The 17,679-nt window shown below is 44.5% G+C and overlaps 1 pseudogene; it reads left to right on the top strand.

Annotated features, from left to right (window-relative positions):
- The first annotated feature begins 237 nt into the window (after positions 1-237).
- On the top strand, positions 238-11,546 carry LOC147346288 (AP-3 complex subunit sigma-1-like; annotated as a pseudogene).
- Positions 11,547-17,679: the final 6,133 nt, after the last annotated feature.

Here is a 17,679-nt window from a genome sequence, read left to right as displayed (position 1 = left end):
ATAAAAGGAGCTTTGAACAATAAGTACATTTATTTTCCCCATAACAAGAAGTCCCAAGGTAGCACCACACAAAGCACAATAAACGTTTGTTGATTTGAGTTACCCCGCAGCACGTACTCTGCAGAGAATTAATAGCTCACGTGTACTGTGGTCCCAGGGGCTTGTCACCCAGCCGGGAAAACTGTGTCCCCAAGCCTAAAACAAGGTAGCGTGACACACACCGAGGGATTGGTGTGGATGATACACACTCCTGCAAGCACTGAAAAGGAGGAGAGCTCGAAGACCCCAGAGAATGGACAAGGCTGCCTCGCAGGGGACAGGAACACGGGTGAGGTTTGTAAGGATGGGAAGGATTTTGGTAAGTGGAGATGCTGACATGAAGAAGAACTCAAAGTGGAGGAAATCATTGGAAGCAGCAGAGAAAGTGAGTTTTTGGAAGCATGCGGGTAAATATAATCGGAGTAAAGAGTTTGTTCCTCCAGACTTGAAGGTGACAGATGGTAATGTCCACTTCCAATCATGAAGACTAGGGTCAAAACAAGTGAGAATGCCTCAGTTCAGTTCAGTTCAGTCGCTCAATCGTGTCCAGCTCTTTGTGAACCAATGAACTGCAGCACACCAGGCTTCCCTGTCCATCACCAACTCCCAGAGCCTACTCAAATTCATGCCCATTGAGTCGGGGATTCCATCCAACCACCTCATCCTCTGTCGTCCCCTTCTCCTCCTCTCTTCAATCTTTCCCAGCATCAGGGTCTTTTTTAATGAGTCAGTTCTTCACATCAAGTGCCAAAGTATTGGAGTTCCAGCTTCAGCACCAGTCCTTCCAATGAATATTCAGGATTGATTTCCTTTAGAATTGACTAGTTGGATCTCCTTGCAGTCTAAGGGACTCCCAAGAGTCTTCTCCAATACCATAGTGCAAAAGTATCAATTCTTCGGTGCTCAGCTTTCTTTATGGTCCAACTCTCACATCCATACATGACTACTGAAAAAACCGTAGCTTTGACTAGACAGACCTTTGTTGACAAAGTCCTGTGGAATTTCAAAGGCCATCCCTTCAAGTACGGGCTTCCCTGATAGCTCAGTTGGTAAAGAATCCTCCTGCAGTGCAGGAGACCTGGATTTGATCCCTGGATTGGGAAGATCCCCTAGAGAAGGGAACAGCTACCCACTCCAGTATTCTGGCCTGGAGAATTCCATGGACTGTATAGTCCATGGGGTCACAAAGAGTTGGACACGAGTGAGCAGCTTTCACTTTCACTTTCCCCTCAAGTGGTCCAAGGAGGCCCAACTGAGTGGACAGGCAGAATACCTCCAAGAGGAAGTTGAATTCCTTATGGTGGAGACCCTGGCTCCATCAAATCTGAATTGCTAGGTTAAAAAATCAGGTTGAAGTGGACACTTTTGGGGACTCCTGAGGGAATCAACCTGAAAACATTTAACTGCATTGTTCAGGAATAACCAGTGTACACATACTTGGCAAAGAGTTGGGAACTAGATTACAGGCCCAGTTTTTCCACTAACTGGCTGCAGCTCCTGAGGTCACTCCCCACTCCCATTCCCAGCCTCAGTTTCCTCTTCTCTAAAATGGGATCACAGGACTAAAGGCACTCGGCACCCCTCCCTCCTCCAGCAATCCAAGAATGGCTCTGTGTATGGATGTTTATCTAGGCAAATGCGGTCCACACGCCTCACAAGCAAGGAAGCGGGGCGATCGGGGCTGTATCCCTCCTCTGACTGTCACCAGCTGAGTGGTGCTGCAGTTTTTCTCCCAAACATCTGTTCCATCATAAGTAATGTCTATCCTTCCAGCCACAATGGGGTTTATTATCATTAATGGTAATTATTGTTGTTGAAGAGCCAAAGAACTTTTAGCTCATCCCGATATTTTGTTTCTGCCTCACATCAAATCTCTTCTTCCTAACACATTTCTATTTTCTTTTATTTTTTTTAGAAAGTAGAAGAAAGGGCATGATTGCTGGTATGGATATTTGGATATTTAGTTCAAGTCCGCATGATATTAGATAAGTCCCTTCCCCCCTCTAGCTTCAGAGTGAGTAGAATAGATCTAATGAAGTCTGTGGTTTTTAACCATGAGTGAACCTCAAAATTATTATGAGACTTTTTCAAAAGGCAGATCCATGAACCCCAGTCCAAACCTGGAGGATTTGTATGCCCAGGGGTGGATCTAGCAATGTATATTTTAAAAACTCCACCCAGGAATTCTGATGGGCTCTCTAAATTATCTTTATTGATTTGGTCAACAGATACTTGTTTATAGCCTACTGAATAAATAGTAGGACTATTTATTAATAAATTAGGGATAATGCTGAAATGTCTAAAGCATACAGAGACAGAAGATTTTATTTCTGTCTTTAAAGAGTCCAGCAAATGGTGAGGAAAGAAACATGAAAACACACACAGACTGAAGAGGATCAGACTTCAAAGACGGAGCACTGACGTTATAGGAGCATACGTGAGGGACTCCAAGTCAGACTAAGGTGATAGGAAGTCTTTCCTGAGGCGGTAGCTTTGAATTAAGCGTTAAAGGACAATCAGAAGTTCCAGGAGGTGGGGACTTCTCTGGTGGTCCAGTAGTTAACACTCCTTGCTGCCAGTACAGGGGGGCGTGGGTTCAGGGGCACAGGTCTGATCCCTGGTCAGGGGAGCTGAAGTCCCACACGCCACACAGTGTGGCCAAAAGAAATTAAAAAAAAAAAAAAAGAGGTTCAGGTAGGTGGGGAGAGCAATGCTATAGGAAAAATCCAGAGTTCATAATAGTAGTTCTTACAAGTGAGGTGCAGAGACTGAGTGGGAGGCAAATGAGGGAATAAAAGCTACAGAAACGCCCCACTTCTAACACTCCTAGCATCTGTATATGCAGACACTGCCACCCCCATCTCCTCTTGACCTGCAATGCCAGCCCGGGGGAATCACAAACCAGACTGGCTGCAGGTCTAGGGTGAGAATTTGGGGAAGGAGAAGAAATTACTAAGGGAAGAACCAGATGAATGCAGATGGGATGGTACTGAGAGCTCTTGCTGAAAATATGTGAAGTTCCCCTAGAGAATCAGTAACTCCAAGGGAAAGAGGACTGGGCTTCACAGCCAGATCTGGTATCTTCCCCACCAGCCTCCCGACTCACCCCTCAAGCTGCACTTGACCTTGGCATGAAGTCTCCTCCCAGCCCCTTCTCCCTCAAGGCTGACCCTGGGAGGGCAGCCTGACCTCAGATCTCTTGACAGGCGCACTGTGCAGGGATGGGGGCCAGTCCCACAGTTTACCTGCATCCCATGAGGGTGGTGTTCCTTGGAACCCCTTGGAAGCTGGATCTGTTTAGGTTGCATTGAGTGATTCCCATCCCCCCACCTCACCCCGAGGAGCAAACTGATTTCCTCCTGGTTCATAGGTCTGCCCTCTGTAGTGACCTAGGTCTATGGGTTGGTTACATTGGCTTCCATTGTTGAACACAGCTTCAAAATCCAGCTGCTCTGTGGCTAATGCTGTCTAACCAGCCCCATCGAGCACTCAGGCCCCTCAAAGTGAAGGCTCTCCTATCATACCACAGGCAGCCTAGAGCAATGATTAGATGTTTTGGAGTGTCAACTAAGATAAGCTTCTTGGAGTCAGTTTACAGTCTCCTTGTCTCTCCAAAATTAAAAAAAGAATTCAGAGGAAACATATTTTCTGTGGGCCAACATTCATCTCTTTCAGAGCTTCAAACACTCGTTAGACACCACTGCTTCCCAGGTAGCCAGTGTAAAGATGCTTAAGATCAGAGCAAATACAGAGAAATGAAAATAAGCCCACCACAACTAAACCTGCTGTGATCAGTGTCCACAGCCCTCGGGTTACAACCTACAGAGGAAGGCAGTAGTACCCTTGTGGTCTACACGCTGGCTCACTTGGAAGAAAGACTTTATTCCAGGAAGAAAATCTATACAAGTTGCATAGGGTGAAAGTGAAAGTATTAGCCTCTCAGTCGTGTCCAACTCTTTTTGCAATCGCATGGACTGTAGACCGCCAGGCCCCTCTGCCCATGGAATTTTCCAGGAAAGAATACTGGAGTGGATTGCCATTCCCTTCTTCAGGGGATCTTCCCAACTCCAGGATTGAACCTGGGTCTTCAATGGCAGGCAGATTCTTTACTGCCTGAGCCAACTAGGGAAGACTTGCATAAGGTAGACCAGTAGTTCTCAACTGGAAGGGATCTTGCCCTGACCCCATGGGATATTTGGCAATGCCTGAAAATATTTTTGGTTGTCATGACTAGAGAGGGGATTCTATTGGTATGGGTTGGGGGTGCTGTTAAACATTCTACAATACACAGGAACCACTACCCCCCACAACAAAGAATTATCTGGTCCAAAATGTCAGTGAGGTCAAGACTGAGAACCTGGGCCAGACTGTGTAAGGAAAAGATGTGTTCTCTTCTCTCTGTGGCTGGAAATTGGTGGCCCTGCTAACCTGCTTTCCTGAAGACTGACAACAGTCTCCCTCTCCTCACAAGTCCAGAGACCAGCTAGTCCAGTCCCATCACTTACAGATGAGAAAACATGAGGCTCTGGGAGCAAAGTGATTTCCCTGAAGAACTCACATGAGCAGAGTAGAACCTGGCTATCGAGCCCCCGAGGTTATTGCTCCCACATTGTGTCCATCCACTAGAACCAGCTCCTCCACAGCACCTCATTTCCAGCCAGACTGTTAATGCCACAAGTTACAAAATAAAGCTTCTATTGGGAAGGACTTTTTTGACTCCAAAAATCTTGGATCTTTCAAGGGTGTATGTATATGTGTGTCTGAGAAGGGCACTAGGAAGGAAGGGTTTGAATCCAGCTTTTTGGAATGAGCCAGCGAAGTAGCAGCTGCCCAAGGGAGTGGCACTGAGACCAGATGGACGATTAAGAGACTGTGTTGGATGGACCTAGAGGTTACCATACAAAGTCAATCAAGTCCAGCAGAGGAAGACCAACATATGGTATCACTTACGTGAGAAATCTTAAAAAATAATACAAATCAACTTATTTACAAAACAAAAACAGACTCATAGACAAAGAAAACAAATTTATGGTCACCAAAGGGAAAAGGCAAGGGGGAGGGGTAAATTAGGATTATGGGATTAATAGAAACACACTGCTGCTGCTGCTGTTGCTGCTGCTAAGTCGCTTCAGTCATGTCCAACTCTATGCGACCCCATGGACTGCAGCCCACCAGGCTCCCCCGTCCTTGGGATTCTCCAGGCAAGAACACTGGAGTGGGTTGCCGTTTCCTTCTGCAATGCATGAAAGTGAAAAGTGAAAGTGAAGTCGCTCAGTCATGTCCGACTCTTAGCGACCCCATGGACTGCAGCCTACCAGGCTCCACCATCCATGGGATTTTCCAGGCAAGAGTACTGGAGTGGGGTACCATTGCCTTCTCCAAGAAACACACTGCTATATCTAAAATAGATAAACAACAAGGACCTACCATATAGCAGAAGCAACTACATTCAGTATCTTGTAATAACCTATAATGGGAAAGAATCTGAAGTTGTACGCCTGAAACCACCACAGTGTCATAAATCAACAATAGTTAAATAAAAATAAAATGAAATGGAAAAAAGAAGTAAAGAAAGGAAACAGTGATACCAAGAGACCAAAGACAGAAATACAAGCTAAAGTTAATTCAACTTTAAGAGACTGTTTAGTCCATTGTCCAGGCAAGACCACAGAACAGGGCTTAGAGGAAGGGGCAGATGATGTTAAGGCAGGGTCTGATGGAGCCATGGTTAAGGCCCGGGCATATCTGTATGTGTAGCTGGCCTTTCGGAATGTTCAGCACAGAGTGAGCCTCTTGTGCACTGGAGGGTTCAGAGACCCTTAAACAATGATCTAGGGGCAGTCCCTGACTTGATAGACCCTTTTGAGGTGAGGAGGCCTTTGGGGACCACATGGTATAAGGGATCTACCTATGCATGGATCTGATGCCCTGGGTGCCTGACAGACGCCAGATTGATTGCAAGGAGAATAAAGAGGCTCCTGAGAGAATAATCCCGGGTGAGGGAGGGAGGCATCTGGGAAAGAGGGGCATGCCAGCCCAGGCAGGAGAGGGAGTCAGCGCAGAATGGAGTGATGGGTTCTCTACGATGCGACACCCTTCCCCATCCTTCTCCACTCCCTCCTCAAACTTCGACCCCAGCGCGTAGGTGCCTTAGGAAGAGGAAGTCTGAAGGGTAAACCTCAAGACCTGAGTCATTCTGGGCTACAGCCCCTGTGCTAGAGGCCCGTGAAGTGGTTTCTCCCCTCCCACTCATCTCCCTAAAAATAGATCCGACCAGTTTGCAGAGGAAGACATTTTTCAACAGATGAGAGAGAGAAAGGTGTACATGAACTGGAGAGACACGGTGGCAAGCCCCAGAGAGCAACCAAGAGCAAACCCCAGAACTCAAGACCTGGTTAGCACCGCCACTGGGGCAGTGGGCAGCATGCACTTTAGAGCAAAGGAGAGAACAGAGTTCTCACTCCACCAATGCCCTCCTCAATCTTCCTCCATCTCCATCTATTGCCCTTGAGGAGTTTATGTACCTTCTCTGAGTGTCAGTTTCCTCCTCCTTAAAATAGAGTTCTCGAAACCTATATGCAGGTCAGGAAGCAACAGTTAGAACTGGACATGGAACAACAGACTGGTTCCAAATAGGAAAAGGAGTACGTCAAGGCTGTATATTGTCACCCTGTTTATTTAACTTATACGCAGAGTACATCATGAGAAGCGCTAGGCTGGAAGAAGCACAACCTGGAATCAAGTTTCCTGGGAGAAATATCAATAACCTCAGATATGCAGATGACACCACCCTTATGGCAGAAAGTGAAGAGGAACTCAAAAGCCTCTTGATGAAAGTGAAAGAGGAGAGTGAAAAAGTTGGCTTAAAGCTCAACATTCAGAAAACGAAGATCATGGCATCCGGTCCCATCACTTCATGGGAAATAGATGGGGAAACAGTGGAAACACTGTCAGACTTTATTTTGGGGGGCTCCAAAATCACTGCAGATGGTGACTGCAGCCATGAAATTAAAAGACGCTTAATTCTTGGAAGGAAAGTTATGACCAACCTAGCATATTCAAAAGCAGACACATTACTTTGCCAACAAAGGTCCATCTAGTCAAGGCTATGGTTTTTCCAGTGGTCATGTATGGGTGTGAGAGTTGGACTGTGAAGAAAGCTGAGCGCCAAAGAATTGATGCTTTTGAACTTTGTGTTGGAGACGGCTCTTGAGAGTCCCTTTGACTGCAAGAAGGTCCAACCAGTCCATCCTAAAGGAGATCAGTCCTGGGTGTTCATTGGAAGGAGTGATGTTGAAGCTGAAACCCCAATACTTTGGCCACCTGATGCAAAGAGTTGACTCATTGGAAAAGACCCTGATGCTGGAAGGGATTGGGGGCAGGAGGAGAAGGGGCCAACAGAGGATGAGATGGCTGGATGGCATCGCTGACTCGATGGACATGGGTTTGGGTAGACTCCGAGAGTTGGTGATGGACATTCATGGGGTCTCAAAGAGTCAGACACTACTGAGCAACTGAACTGAACTGAACTGAACTGAAAGAGTTAAGAGGGGCTTCCCTAGTAGCTCAAGGGGTACAGAATCCGCTTATAATGAAGGAAATGTGGATTTGATGCCTGGGTCAGGAAGATCCTTAGGAGAAGGGAATGGCAAACTCATTCCAGTATTCTTGCCTGGAGAATCCCATGGACAGAGGAGCCTGGCAGACTATAGTCAATGGGCTCGCAAAAAGACTTCAGAGAGCTCCTTTACCCTTTCTGCCATGCTGAGGACTCAGGGGAAAGACAGCCATCTATGAACCAGGAAATGGGCCCTTGGCAGACCCCAAATCAGTCGGGGCCTGATCTTGGATTTTTCCAGCTTCTAGAATTGTGAGAAATAAACTTTGGTCATTTATAAGCTACCTGGTCTGTGGTATTTTGTTATAGCAGCAACTGACGAAGACAACAGTGCTGGGTAGATACAGCATATTCTCAAAGAAGGGATAGAGGTCATCACTACGGGGAGTTAGTCAGAGCATCAGTTGCATTGAGAGTAGGTAACCGGAGTCAGGCTAGGAAAGAATGGACTCTAGATGGGCCTGGATGACAACAGGCAGCCAAGAAAGTCAGAGGTAAAGGTTGGGTCAGTGCAGCAGAGGCCAGGACTGGGCTGCGACTGTGGCATCCACAGATCAGCCGTCTGAGGCAGGTGATGCTAGTGAGGGAGAAGGGATTGCATCAGCAGAGGATGGTAGAAAGGCCAGGGGAGGCCAAGCTACCCTCTGTGCAGGGAGAGCTCTTTCAGAGCCACAGAAAGAGGGAACGTGTGGCCCATCGGTTCAGTAAACATCATCAAGAGGAAGGAAAGCTAAGGTCCAGCCCAACGAGAGGAAGCTACTGACTCAGCTGACCTATGGACAAACTGGATCTTGCCAAGGATTCACAAGACTGGGGAGCATTAAGAATGTGAATTTTTTTACAAAGTTTTTTTTTATTATTATTTATTTATTCGGCTGCACCGGGCCTTAGTTGTGGCAAGCAGGATCTTTGATCTTTGTCGTGGCGTGCAGGATTTTTAGTTGTGGCATGCGAAGTCTTTACTGTGGCCTGTGGGAACTAGGTCCCCCACCAGGAATCAAACCTGAGCCCCCTGCAGTGGGAACTCGGAGTCTTAGCCACTGGACTGCCAGGAAAGTCCAAGAATGTCTTAAACGTCTTAAAATGTCTCTTGAACATATGAAAAGATGTTCAGTCACACTGTAAAAATAAAAGTTCAACAAGCTATGATTTCTGTATCAGAAGAACAAAAAATTTTAAACATGAGAACCACCCTGTACGTTGTATATTGTACAGGGAGGTTAATCTGAGTATATCCCTAAGGAAGATTGTTTGCACTATCTATCATAACTACAAATGCACACACCCTTGGACACAACAATTCTTTTTTTAGGAATGTATTCTCTGGTGGTACTTGTTATGTATGTGCAAAATGATCTACACAGAAAGTTGTTGACTGCAGCGTGGTTTCTCAGAAAGAATTTTTTAAACAAGAAAACTAAATTTTGAGTAAATAAGTAACAGCCATTAAAATGTGACACTTGGTACCCTTTGACCATCACCTCCCTGTTTCCCCCTGCACCAAGCCCCTGGTGATGACTGCTCTGCTCTCTGCTTCTGTGAGTTTAACTACTTCGTATTCCACCTATAAGTGAGATCATACGTATTTGTCTTTCTGTGATTGGCTTATTTCACTTGGCATAACCTCCTCCAGGTCCATCCATGCTGTCACAAATGGTGGGGTTTCCTTCCTTCTTAAGGTTCTGTGTAATTCTTGACTAAAAAGTCATTTTAAGGGCTTTGCTCTTTTTTTATGAAGAAGGAAATGGCAACCCACTCCAGTATTCTTGCCTGGAGAATTCCATGGATAGAAGAGCCTGCAAGGCTACAGTCCATGGTGTTGCAAAGAGTCAGACACGACTGAGAGACTATCACTCACTCACTCACTCTTTTTTTAACCAAATACATTTGTCTTTTTATTTTCCTTAATACCCTTTCCTTCTTCCTTGCATTGCTATCCACCCAGATCAAGTTTTTGATTTGCAGAGACTGTAGAATTCTGTGGTTAATATGCTCTGTGGGAGAGAAAAATACTGGTGAGACACAGGAGATACAACAGAGAAGCAGTAACCAAGATTCAAAAGAACTCCTTGGTGGTCCAGTGGTTAGGAAGACTCCATGCTTTCACTGTCTAAGAGGGGGGTTCAATCCGTGGTCAGGGAACTAAGGTCCTCCAAGCCGTGGGACATGGCCAAACAAGATTTAAAAAAGTACAATCTACAGAGCATCTCTAGAAAGGCGCCGGAGTAGGGGTGGGGGAGAACCCAACCCAACTCTGACTCAGAATCACAGAGTGAAGATATACAACAGCAAATCATCGGGGAGACATTCCATTTGGTATCTAAGAGAGATGAAAATATTTGCAATTTCCTAGAAGGAGGATTATTAATTGGAGGATCTGACAACAAACTGATTTATAGACATTATGAAACATTATATTTTGTCTTCTGCGTGGATTCTTCAGAAAGTGAACTTGACGTTTTAGATCTAATTCAAGTATTTGTGGAAACATTAGACAAGTGTTTTGAAAACATCTGTGAACTAGATTTAACTTTCCATGTAGACAAGGTTCACAATATTCTTGCAGAAATGGTGATGGGGAAATGGTGTTGGAGACCAACATGAATGAGATTGTTACACAAATTGATGCATAAAATAAACTGGAGAAATCTGAGGCTGGCTTAGCAGGAGCTCCAGCCCGTGCTGTATCAGCTGTAAAGGATATGAATCTTCCTGAGATCCCAAGAAATATTGACATTGGTGACATCAGTATAAAAGTGCCAAACCTGCCCTCTTTTAAATCACAAAAAGGCCACTCCCAGGTAAAATCCAGGGGGAAAAATCATCCAAGTTTACCATGCAGTTGTTTACCAAAAATAGAGGAGGAGAGTCTTAACTTTTACTCTTGGATTTAAGTCAAGGTCTAATCCCATGGAGGGAGGAGCCTGCTTGCTACAGTCCATGGGGTCGCAAAGAGCCGGACACGACTGAGCAACTTCACTTCACTTCACTTCACTGTAGAGACATAATGTAAAATCAGTATGGAAGTTCAATGATGCTTCTCTTGCTCAGTGGTTTTGAAGAAATCAAGTAGTTCCAGTGTGATTTTTTTTTCTTTATTTTTTAAACTGCATTCCTGTGGCCGCCTAAGGCATGCCTCTATGTATCGGCTATTACAGTATTTCGAAAAGTGTTCAGGACATTTCTTTAAATTGTGTACAACTCAAAATGCTGGCGTTTTGTATGGATCGCAAGTGCAGCATTCCTTAATAATGTCTGTTATTTGTCACAATAATTGTTATTTAAAGAACGAAGTATGTATTGCATGAAAACATTATGACCTTTTTCTCTTAGTTTAAATAAACTCCAAGGTAACTGGACTTATAAAGCAAAAGAAAAAACCACAATCTACAGAATGCCAACACCTCAGGCGTGCTGGTGCACACAGTGGGAAAGGAAAGGATCCAGGCCATGTTCCATTTTTGAATACAAATCTACCATCTAGACTGGAGGAGGACCAAAGTAACTAGAAACATTGATGATCAGGCTAGTTTTCAGTGATAAGTCCTCAGATGAGAGTCAACCTTCCAGGAAACACCTGGCTAATCGATGTAATGAACAGTCACTTAAGGATCTTGAATACCAGTGGAGTCAGGCTACCTGGAAATAGCACCTGTCTCCATTCTTATCATTTACAACACTGGTGAGAAACGGGGGCTTTAAGGAAAAAATAAACAAAACAGGGAAAGAGAAGAGACATCACGAATTGCCTTCAGTTCTCAGGCTACTGCTTTTCTCTTGCCACCCCTTTCCACCCAAAGAATTAGCCCTTTGCTATTTTGCTGGTCACTTCTAGCCTGATGACTCCTATAACCTCAACCCTGATGACTCCTATAACCTTCTTTGCTAAGCACATATCTGAAGATGAGAATGTCACCTGCCATATCTAGAAACAAAAGAGGCTGCTGCCATCAAACCCTCAGCTACTGTAGCCTCAGCCCTCCCCCACCACTGTGAACCCCCAGGAGATTCAGGATGGACAAAACCGAATACGGGTCCAGATAGTTTACATGCCTATCAGAGGAGTAATCTCAATGAACCCAGACACTTGCATCTTCGCATATGTAAGAAAGTGCTAAAATCGTTGACTTAAAATGTCTGGCTTTTCTTTCATTAACAGTAATCTTTTGATATTCCAACTACCTGGGTTTTGTTGCAAAAATTCCCATATATCCTGATTTCTCCCTTACTCTTTGGAGCAGTCCCTCAGAGCTACCGGAGAAATGACCACCTGGGCTTAAATCTTCAGACAGTCTCCTAAATAAAACACAATTCCTGGAGTACCCTGGTAGTCCAGTGGTTGAGAATCATCTGCCTGCCCAAGCAAGGGACATGAGTTTGATCCCTGGCCCAGCAAGATCCCATATACCGTGGGGCAACTAAGTGCATACACCCCAACTACTAACCCAGAGCCTGTGCTCTGCAACAAAAGAAGCCACAGCAGTGAGAAGCCCAGACACGCCAACTGGAGAGTATCTCTGCTCGCTACAACTAGAGAAAGCCCGAGCCCAGCAGTGAAGACCCAGTGCAGCCAAAAATAAATAAATAAATATTTTTTTAAGCCTAATTCTCAGCTTTAGGGTGTGCAGTTTTGTTTTGTTTTGTTTTGTTCAGTTGACACAACTCTCTGCATACAAGATATTTTTGCATGAATTGCACTGTTAACCTTAAAATGAATGTTTTCTTTAAAAAAAAAGCACATTCTCTTCTCCCACAGTAATTTACTTTCCAAGTTTTTTTTTTTAATGTCCATCAATTTTCATTATTTTCCTCTCCATTTTCTCCCAAGCACTTAGGTTTACCATTAGAGTCTTAACAATCGCAATAACCTCCCACACAATTCTCTGCCTCTGATCCCTCCTACCCTCTGGTGTCCTGTATGGGAGGAAAGGCTTTCCCTCAATCCTGCTAGTTTCATTAGGGGGATCTACTAAATAAACTGACAACAGGCAGACTAACAGGAGAAAAAGATACAAATATATTAATTCTTAATATTATGTGCATAAGGACATCACAGGGAGGGGGAGAGTGAATATTCAAAGAAGCAGTGAGATTCAAGAGCTTTATATCATCTTAATAGCAAAAGGGGAGGGAGAATGTAGGCAATTTAAAGGAGAGCAAATGATGTTTAAGAAAGATAAATGGGCCCTTCGAAGAATAGATGAGAGGTATGAGCGTTGTCTTTGTTCAGTTGCTAAGTCATGTCCAGTTCTTTGTGACCCCACGAACCAAAGCATGCCAGCCTTCTCTATCCTTCACTATCTCCCAGAGTTGACTCAAACTCATGTCCATTGAGTCAATGACACCATCCAACCATCTCATCCTCTGCCACCCTCTTCTCCTCCTGCCCTCAGTCTTTCCCAGCATCAGGGTCTTTTCCAGTGAGTTGGCTCTTCATATCAGGTGGCCAAAGTAATGGAGCTTCAGCTTCAACATCAGTCCCTCCAATGAATATTCAAGGTTAATTTCCTTTAGGATTGACTGGTTTGCTCTCCTTGCAGTCCAAGGGACTCTCAAGAGTCTTCTCCAGCACTGCAACTCAAAAGCATCAATTCTTCGGTGCTCAGCCTTGTTAATGGTCCAATGCTCACATCTATACATGACTACTAGAAAGACCATAGCTTTGACTAGACAGACCTTTGTTGGCAAATAATGTCTCTGCTTTTTAGTGTGCTAAGTTTGTCATAGCTTTTCTTCCAAGGAGCAAGTGTCTTTTAATTTCACGGCTGCAGTCACTGTCCACAGTAATTTTGGAGCTGAAGAAAAGGAAATCTCTCTCTGTTTCCACTTCTTCCCCTTCTATTTGCTCTGACGTGATGGGAAGTATGGTAGTTTGGGATAAAGTTTGTCTAGTGCGGTGTCAACTTCTTGTTTCCTCTCTTGCAATGACTCAGTCTGCCCTGGAGGACAAAACTCCCTGCAGGGGATCCATCACTACTGAGTTTCTCTTGGAGGATCTGTCTTGAGGTAGCTAAGAGGAGTTCAGAGCAAACCTCTCCCTTCATTGGACATTTTTCAAGTACCTTCAGCTCAAAATAATCAGTACACCAAAGTGGCTTATTTGGCTGCGCAATGTCCTGAAATCCTTGAGTTCCCTCCACACAGACATTAATCCTCCAGAACACAACCTTCACCATCGCTCTCTACTCAAAAACCTTCATTAGCTTCCTAATGGCCTGTGCAATGAGTTCCAAAATACTTGTCATGTTGTTAAAGATATGCATGAAGGTGCTCAGAACCTCCTTCTCCTCCAGACTTATTTCTCGGGTTTTAAGCAAGGTTTCTCAGTATCAGCATTATTGACACTTTGGACCTGGGGGTTTTGTGTCATTGGGGACTGTCCTGTGTATGTCCTTGAACTTTTAGCAACATCCCTGGCTTCGACCCACTATGTGCCAGTAGCATTTCCCACCCCGATTACAACAACCAAGCATGTCTCCTGACACTGAGAAATGTCCCCAAGGAGGGCAGAATCACCCAGCTGAGAGCCACCGCTCTCAGGAAACTCAGGTCAATTCATCGTTCTCCCATTAAAGTAAGACTTTTAAGGCATTTGTTTACTCATTCATTCATGCGTGTATGTGTTGGTTTCGCTATGTGGCTTCCCCTTCTAGAATACCTCAAAAGGCTTTAAACCTTGGGGAAATGGGGTTCTTAACTTTAAGAAAGATACAGATCAGATCATCTCTTATTCTGGTCAACAAAAGCCTCCAACATCCAGACCCAGCCTTATCTGCCTCATCTCACATCAGTTCAGCCTCACACCCTTCACTTCAGGCAAACAGTTCTCGAATACACAGTGTCTCAGCTTCCCGCCTCCCCAAGGGTCATTCCCTCTGCCTTCATGGGCGGGGGTGGGGGCGGGGGGTGTCCATGGATTTTCCTGGCCCCAATCACACAGGGTTCTCAGCACCAACACTGTGCTCCCCTGAACCACCTATGTCCCCAAGCACACCTCCAACCACATTCCTAGCACACAGATAGAACTGTATATTTGTTTCTCTGACGCTCCAAACAGACCATGAATAATTTAAGGAATAATACTTATCATTGGTGTGATACTTATTGTTTCTACAAAGCCAGGCACAGAACATGTTGTATAAAGTCATAATAAAGATAGCTAACATGTTGCTGCTATTTTTGTTGCTGTTCATTCACTCAGTCATGTCTGACTCTTTGCAACCCCATGAACTGCAGCATGCCAGGCTTCCCTGTCCTTCACTATCTCCCAGAGCTTGCTCAAACTCATGTCCATTGAGTCGATGATGCCATCCAACCATCTCATCCTCTGTCACCCCCTTCTCCTCCTGCCTTCAATCTTTCCCAGCATCAGGGTTTTTTCCCAGTCATCTTTTCGCATCAGGTGGTCAAAGTATTGGAGCTTCAGTTTCAACATCAGTCCTTCCAATGAATATTCAGGATTGTTTCCCTTAGGATTGACTGGTTTGATCTCCTTGCAGTCCAAGGGACTCTCAAAAAACTTCTCCATCACCACAACTCAAAAACATCAGTTCCTCAGAGCTCAGCCTTCTTTATATATTGAGTGCTAACTGCATGCCAGGAGCTGTTTAAAGCACTTCAGTTCAGTTCAGTCACTCAGTCATGTCAACTATTTGTGACCCCATGGACTGCAGCACACCAAGCTTCCCTGTCCATCACTAACTACCAAAGCCTACTCAAATTCATATCCATCGAGTCAGTGATGCCATCCAACCATCTCATCCTCTGTTGTCTCCTTCTCCTCCCACCTTCAATCTTTCCCAACATCAGGATCTTTTCAAATGAGTCAGTTCTTTGCATCAGGGGGCCAAAATATTAGAGTTTCAGCATCAGTGCTTCCAATGAATATTCAGGACTGATTTCCTTTAAGATGGGCTGGTTGGATCTCCTTGCAGTCCAAGGGACTCTCAAGAGTCTTCTCCAACACTGTAATTCAAAAGCATCAATTCTTCGGCACTCAGCTTTCTTTATAGTCCAACTCTCACATCCATACACGACTACTGGAAAAACCATAGCTTTGACTAGACAGACCTTTGTTGGCAAAGTAATGTCTCTGCTTTTTAATATGCTATCTAGGTTGGTCATAGCTTTTCTTCCAAGGAGCAAGTGTCTTTTAATTTCATGGCTGCAGTCACCATCTGCAGTGATTTTGGAGCCCCCAAAAATAAAGTCTGACACTGTTTCCCCATCTATTTGCCATGAAGTGATGAGACTGGATGCCATGATCTTAGTTTTCTGAATGTTGAGTTTTAAGCCAACTTTTTCACTCTCCTCTTTCACTTTCATCAAGAGGCTCTTTAGTTCTTCTTCACTTTCTGCCATAAGGGTGGTGTCATCTGAATATCTGAAGTTATTGATATTTCTCCTGGCAGTCTTGATTCCAGCTTGTGCTTCATCTAGCCTGGCATTTCACATGATGTACTCTGCATAGAAGTTAAATAAGCAGGGTGACAATATACAGCCTTGACATACTCCTTTTCCTATTTGGAACCAGTCTGTTGTTCCATGTCCAGTTCTAACTGTTGCTTCCTGACCTGCATACAGATTTCTCTGGAGGCAGGTCAGGTGGTCTGGTATTCCCATCTCTTTCAGAATTTTCCACAGTTTATTGTGATCCACACAGTCAAAGGCTTTGGCATAGTTAATAAAGCAGAAATAGATGTTTTTCTGGAACTCTTTTGCCTTTTCCATGATCCAGCCCTGGGATTTCTTTGGAGGGAATGATGCTGAAGCTGAAACTCCAATACTTTGGCCACTTCATGTGAAGAGTTGACTCATTGGAAAAGACTCTGATGCTGGGAGGGATTGGGGGCAGGAGGAGAAGGGGACAACAGAGGATGAGATGGCTGGATGGCATCACTGACTCGATGGACGTGAGTCTGAGTGAACTCTGGGAGTTGGTGATGGACAGGGAGGCCCGGCGTGCTGTGATTCATGGGGTCGCAAAGAGTCGGACACGACTGAACGACTGAACTGAACTGAACTTGCATGAAATATTCCCTTGGTATCTCTAATTTTCTTGAAGAGATCTCTAGTCGTTCCCATTCTGTTGTTTTCCTCTATTTCTTTGCATTGATCACTGAGGAAGGCTTTCTTATCTCTTCTTGCTATTCTTTGGAACTCTGCATTCAAATGGGCACTTAGCATGGTTTTATTAACTCAGTTATTCTTTGAAACATAGCGGCACAGGGGTGAAAAATCCACCTGCCAAGCAGGAGTCTTGGGTTCAATCCCTGGGTCTCCATGACTAAGCTGGGACTGATTTCAGGCATGCAAAGATAGTCTACTATTAGGAAATGTAATATATAATTTACCATGTCTGGGAATGAAAAGAGAAAAGAGTCTTATTATTTCCATAGATGCTGAAAAAATATTTCATACTGATAAAAATGTAATGTCTAGTCTTAATAAAATCACTTACTAGAGAGATACCTTCTTTACTTTAATTAATATTTATTGAACACTTGCTGTATGCCAGGCACAGTTTTAGGCATTTGGAATATGGCAGTGAATATAATAGGCAAAAATCTCTGTGCTCTTGAGGCTTACACTTTAGTAATGAAGACAGACAATAAATAATAAGCATAATGATTAAGTAAATTAAGGGCTTTCCAGGTGGCACAGCGGTAAAGAATCCACCTGCCAATGCGGGAGATGCAGGAGACCTGGGGTCAGTCCTTGAGTCAGGAAGATCCCCTGGAAAAGGGAAATGGCAACCCACTCCAGAATTCTTGCCTAGAAAATTCTGTGGACAGAGAATTCCAGTGGGCTACTGTCCATGGAGTTGCAAAGAATCAGACACGACTAATCAATTGAGCATACACAAAAATTATCTAGGATATGAGAAGGTGATAAGCGGAATGGAAAATTGGAAGAGCTGGGAATGTAGGCAACAATGATTTTAAATGGAGTAGCCGAGGGGTGGGCTCAATGAGGTGTTGACATTTGCACAAACACCTGAGGGAAGTGAGTGAGGCATGCAG

Source organism: Bos grunniens, chromosome 24 (assembly GCF_055505025.1).
Source record: "Bos grunniens cultivar Pamir isolate PY7600 chromosome 24, Bosgru_T2T1.0, whole genome shotgun sequence".
NCBI lineage: Eukaryota > Metazoa > Chordata > Mammalia > Artiodactyla > Bovidae > Bos > Bos grunniens.
The sequence above is the reverse complement of the archived record's forward strand: the minus strand, read 5'-3'. Positions and strand labels throughout refer to the sequence as shown.